We start from the raw sequence: 6,504 nt of genomic DNA on the forward strand, positions 1-6,504 counted from the left end.
AAAATGGGGGAGAAAGCCCTAATTCGTTGTGTAAATTAATTGGTATAATTAGATTGGGAAAAATGTTGATATTTGGAATTGAGTTGGAAATAATGAAGTTGACTCATTATATGGTAGAATAGTGGAGTTGGATTTGTTAATCGCCCACTTTTGAAAACATTGATATTTTATCTGTTGGAGCTTTTATTATCTGTTTAGAAATAACTGCTTGGGCTACCGGTGGAGGGTAGTTTTGATTGTTGTAGACAATGCATGATGATTAGGCAAACTAAAACTAATCAATTGGATATGTCATAGAGTATGACGGTTGATAGAATACATTAATGTTATGTATTGATTGATTGTGTATATGACCTTTGTGTATATATGCATTGTGTGTGTGGGAGGAGATAGGGGATGTACTCCACGGTTTAGGGGAAGATAGGGGATGGACCTCTAAACCGGATGTTGTGTGGGAGGAGATAGGGGATGGACTCCACTGATACAGCTCATATGCTTGTCAGATAATGTGTTGATACAGCTCATATGCTTGTCATTGGAAGTGTTGATACAACTCATATGCTTGTCATGGGAAGTGTTGATATAGCTAATATGCATATCTATTGAAATGTGGATATAGCTTGTATGCTTATCTGTTGAGATATTAATATAACATGTGTGTTTATCTATTGCAAAAATGGAAAACGTTTAATATGAGTCTTAGTCTCATATAAGTGGTTGGCCAGGTTCTGAGCCATTGATGGAAATTGTGAAATTGATAAGAAATGGAAATGGATTATGAATTGGTTTATGGAAATTAAACACTTATCAATTGCTAATGTCTTAGTCATTACTCATACTGTGTTTAGCATATCTCTACTGGGCTGTGGCTCACCCTATATGGGAATATCATTTTCAGGTACAGGTAGCATGCCACCTCCAAGGACATAGCTTGGGAGGCTAGAGACGGACACACTTTTGTTGTCTTATTTCTTTTTGATGTATTACATGTAAATTCAAGCCAAGGGTTTAATGTGTAAATGAGTTAGTACTCTTTTATTGTAACCAAGTGTTAACTTGGAAAGCTATAAGCCCTTAGGGCATTTGTTTTTGTCGTTAACATGTAATATTTTTGTAATGGAATTCTGATGAATAGAAGAATGTGGAGTTTTTATATATCAATGCATGTCTATATTGATGGGTTTAATGTTATTATTTTGAGGGCGTTACACACCGTCTTCAGCGCGAGCGATTTGTCGCTTTCTTAAAAATTTTCAAAAAATGTTTTGCGCGGTCTTGCGAAGACCTGTGTGGAATCGCTCTTGCTATTGTGCAGCTTAGGATTGCTCTCAGCCCCGAGACTCAACCCCTCACTTTCGAACCTTGAACTTTAAATCAGAATGTTCAACGGTCAACTACAACATGAGGCCTGTATGGCCAGATTCGAAGCAGCCCACAAACTAGGGGCAAGAAAAGTCAGATTAAGAAGCTTGTGAAGCTAGATCAGGAGCACCCCTCGAACTAGGGGCAAAAATGTCAGATGTGCTCGAAGAGTCATAGACAAAAACTGACAAGAATGCCAAATCCCAGAAGGGAGGAAAGAAGAAAACATTGTTGAAGGATAATTGAGCTCCTATCGACAACACTAGGGGCAAACTCAGCCCCCATTGGATGGACTCCTACATCATCAGTGAACAGCAGCCATTCTCCTGAATTCATATGACTTCAAGATCTCAAACCATTCAACATGGACAAAGCTACACTTTTACCCTTGAGAGGCTCGCTGGGCCAAAAACCCGGAAGGGTGACCCAGGCAAAAGTTAGAGCAAGAAAAAGGACAAAAAGAACAAAAAATGAAAAAAAATGCAAAGAATGAAAAAAGAAAAGAAGAAAAATGAAGAAAATAAAATGAAAAAAGAAAAAAAAAAGAAAAGAAATGAAAAAAATTGAAAAGAAAAGAAGAACAGAGCTCGCAAGGTTGAAAACCCGGAAGGGTGGCCTTGGCAAAAGTTAGAGCGTAAAAGGAGAGGTTAATACCCGAGTGTACCTTAACCTCGAACTACGTAAGGCTTGATTCCCATGTTTGGGATACGTAGGCAACTTCATTCTGAAGTCCAGCCATAAACACTTCCAAATCAACTAAGTCCATGTAATGGTTCTGATCATCTTTGTCTTCTTTGTATCCGAGAGTTCGGTTGTGATCTTCACCATGAGAACTGCTTATGACGTGCTGCGGTACTATTCAAACGAGGGGCAACTTTTCGTTGCCATTCAATGTGCTGCGGTGCTATTCAAACAAGGGGCAACTTTCAGTTGCCAACAAGGGGCAATTCTCCATTGTTATGGATCCGAGGTTGTGCATCTCAAGAGTAGGTTCCATGCTCGTTGAGCAGTGGCCGTTTGCAAAAATAGTTTTTGAGAATTTTTACTGAGGTTGACTAATTCTCTTGAAAATTATTCCATTTTTCTAAAACTGGACCATTTCTTGAACCCAAAAAAAGGAAAACTTTCAGTGCTCACTGTCTGACTTGCATGATTTTCAAAATCAAAAAGTTGAACAAGCATGTTAATCAAACTCTTATGCTGATCAAAATTGTTTTAGCAAAAGCAAAAAAAAAAAAATGGTCAAAATAATGAACTTAGGGCACATTTGAGTCAGGTGTTCTGTCTTTTTTCCATTGTCAACATACTTGCCAGAAACGGCACTCTACCTGCCAAAAAAGGACACAACTGAAGCTAACAGCAAAATGCCGAAAGCTCTCTCATCCTCCAAGCAACGAGGTGTCAAGCCAAGTGCAAAGCACGAGCTGGAATGGATCAAGATATTCCACTCCCTCATCTGGACAGATCTGATCACGTCCAAACTCCCCAGCAGAGCATCGTCAACCGATGTCAGCTGCAGATTTGCTACACACCCAGTTGTAGCACAGCCCCTCTATGGGAGAAACTCACTGTTGTGAACAAGAATGAGAATCTGGCAGAATACCAGGGGCTAGAGCCTATAATTTCCAGCTTATCCATCAACCACCCAGGGGAGGGATAAAAAATGAGAGATTGAAGAATAGAGGTGTGCGCTGAGAGAAAAAGTGAGGAAAAGGGCTTTTTCAGAAAAAACAGAGCTTGAGGGCCGAGTGATGTGAGAATCACAAATGAGAAAGGGTGGGAAACAATACCCGGAGAAACTGGCTCCTCGTGCATCTAAGAGGTCTATCGTCTCTCGTTTGGAGTCGTTTCGAGTGTTTCTCAATGTGTTTAGGTTGTTTACCTTTTTGTTTGTTTTTCGTTGTTGAGTCGTGGTGCGCTGCGGTTAGTTGTAGGCTCAATACCCTGTTGAAAAAACCTTTTCTCAAATAAATCGTTTTGTGCTCAGGAGTGTTGTGCCATTCTTCTCCACATTTGTGCAAAACAAGATTTGTTCTTTCATAAAACTGTAGGGTTCAACCCAGGTCATGTGAGAACAGTAAAACTAGGACCAATCTGAAGCTATACAGGTTCCGGACCGCAAAGCAAAAGAAAAGAGCAAAAATCGAAGCATCTAAGTGTGCTTCAACCTCAGAAAATTCCGTAATTGTATTCCGAATGTACCTTGTCAAGCCTTGTCAATGCCACCGAAGTATGAGTGCGCCTCTACCTCAAGTGTAAGCCTGCTTCAAGTCAGAATGACAGTCCAAGCAGCACTTGTGGTTTTCACATGCAGATGTTATCTCTCGTCAATATAGACAGGGTGTCCTCTTTTGAGCTGAGCGTGTTGCCAAGTCTTCCGAGAGGTAAATCAGAGGCACCAGAGTACATATTTGATGCTCCTCTATTGCATAGAATGTGAACTTTCATATACACTTTTGTTGCATGCGTGCCGCGCATCATTATGATTCATGCATAGAATATGCTTTGCTTTCAATGTTGCATAGAATATGCCTGTCTTATGCACGGAATATGTCTTCAATATTGTATCGAATATGCTTTCCATGATTGCATAGAAAATGCCCCCATACTTGCATAGAAAATGCATCTTATCGCACTTCTTTTGTGCACCTCACTCGCACTGTCTTGTGTACCTGTATTGCATTGTTTTGAACATCTCTAACATGCGTTCTCACGCACGTTCTACTTGCATTGTTATACACGTTTTAATCGCATTGTTATGCACACTTTTTAGTTGCGTTGTCACGCACACTCTAGTTGCATTGTTATGCACACTTCACTTGCATTGTTATGCATGGTTCTAGTTACATTGTTATGCACACTTTACTTGCGTTGTTACGCTCATTCCACTCGCATTGTTTTGCACCCTTTCAATTGCATCGTTTTGCATGCTCCTTCTCTCCGAAACACCGGGATACGTCCCTATGTTTCTCTTTTCTTCCAAAACACCAGGATACGTCCCTATGTTTCTCTCCCCTTCCGAAACACCGGGACAAGTCCCTATGTTCCTCTCTCTTTGGTTAAGAGCATTTGGAATACGTTCCAATGCTTATACCTTTCTGAAACATCAGGATACGTCCCTATGTTTCCCCTTCTCTCTGAAACATCGGGATACATCCCTATGTTTCTTCTCCTTTTCTGAAGCACCGGGATATGTCCCTATGTTTCTTCTCCTTTTCCGAAGCACCGGGATACGTCCCTATGTTTCTTCTCCATTTCCGAAACACCGGGATACGTCCCTATGTTTCTTCTCCCTTTCCGAAACACTGGGATACGTCCCTATGTTTCTCCCTCTTTGGTTAAGAGCATTTGGAATACGTTCCAATGCTTGAACCATTCTGAAACACTGGGATACATCCCTATGTTTCTCCCTCTTTGGTTAAGAGCATTCGGAATACGTTCCAATGCTTGAACCATTCCAAAACACTGGGATACGTCCCTATGTTTCTCCCTCTTTGGTTAAGAGCATTTGGAATACGTTCCAATGCTTATACCTTTCCAAAACACTAGGATACGTCCCTTTGTTTCTCTCTCTTTGGTTAAGAGCATTCGGAATACGTTCCAATGCTTGAACCATTCTGAAACACTGGGATACGTCCCTATGTTTCTCCCTCTTTGGTTAAGAGCATTCGGAATACGTTCCAATGCTTAAACCATTCTGAAACACTGGGATACGTCCCTATGTTTTTCCCCCTTTGGTTAAGAGCATTTGGAATACGTTCCAATGCTTATACCTTTCTGAAACACTGGGATACGTCCCTATGTTTCTCCCTCTTTGGTTAAGAGCATTCGGAATACGTTCCAATGCTTGAACCATTTTGAAACACTGGGATATGTCCCTATGTTTCTCCCTCTTTGGTTAAAAGCATTCGGAATACGTTCCAATGCTTGAACCATTCTGAAACACTGGGATACGTCCCTATGTTTTTCCCCCTTTGGTTAAGAGCATTTGGAATACGTTCCAATGCTTATACCTTTCTGAAACACTGGGATACGTCCCTATGTTTCTCCCTCTTTGGTTAAGAGCATTCGGAATACGTTCCAATGCTTGAACCATTTTGAAACACTAGGATACGTCCCTATGTTTCTCCCTCTTTGGTTAAGAGCATTTGGAATACGTTCCAATGCTTGAACCATTCTGAAACACTGGGATACGTCCCTATGTTTTTCCCCCTTTGGTTAAGAGCATTCGGAATACGTTCCAATGCTTATACCTTTCTGAAACACTGGGATACGTCCCTATGTTTCTCTCTCTTTGGTTAAGTGCATTCGGAATACGTTCCAATGCTTGAACCATTCTGAAACATTGGGATACGTCCGTATGTTTCTCCCTCTTTCGTTAAGAGCATTCGGAATACGTTCCGATGCTTGAACCATTCTGAAACACTGGGATACATCCCTATGTTTTTCTCCTTTTGGTTAAGAGCATTTGGAATACGTTCCAATGCTTATACCTTTCCGAAATACCGAGATATATCCCTATGTTTCTCCCTCATTGGTTAAGGGCATTTGGAATACGTTCCAATGCTTATATCTTTCTGAAACACCGGGATACGTCCCTATGTTTCTCCCCCTTTGGTTAAGAGCATTTGGAATACGTTCCAATGCTTATACCTTTCCGAAACACCGGGATACGTCCCTATGTTTCTCCCTCTTTGGTTAAGAGCATTTGGAATACGTTCCAATGCTTATACCTGTCCGAAACACCGGGATATGTCCCTATGTTTCTCCCTCCTTGGTTAAGGGCATTTAGAATACGTTCCAATGCTTATATCTTTCCGAAACACCGGGATATGTCCCTATGTTTTCCCCTTTTTTTTTAGAGCATTTGGAACATGTTTCAATGCTTGTGCCACTCTTTTTCCTTTCGCGTGCAACGCGACGGAATCTTGTTCGAGACATCGGGTGTCCCCAATGGTCGCTCTTAGTCTTTCCTACATGACGCATGGTTGAGATTGTATGACTCTCATACATTCTTTCTGCATTGTAATGTAGTTTGTTTTCGCTTGCTTAAAACTGTCGCATGTTATGCTTCTTTACAGCTTTCTTTGCATGATCATAAGTTATGCTCGGCTTTGTGCATTGTCTTGCATCTTGCCCCTG

Source organism: Camellia sinensis, chromosome 11 (assembly GCF_055761805.1).
Source record: "Camellia sinensis isolate YWXY chromosome 11, ASM5576180v1, whole genome shotgun sequence".
NCBI classification, from domain to species: Eukaryota; Viridiplantae; Streptophyta; class Magnoliopsida; order Ericales; family Theaceae; genus Camellia; species Camellia sinensis.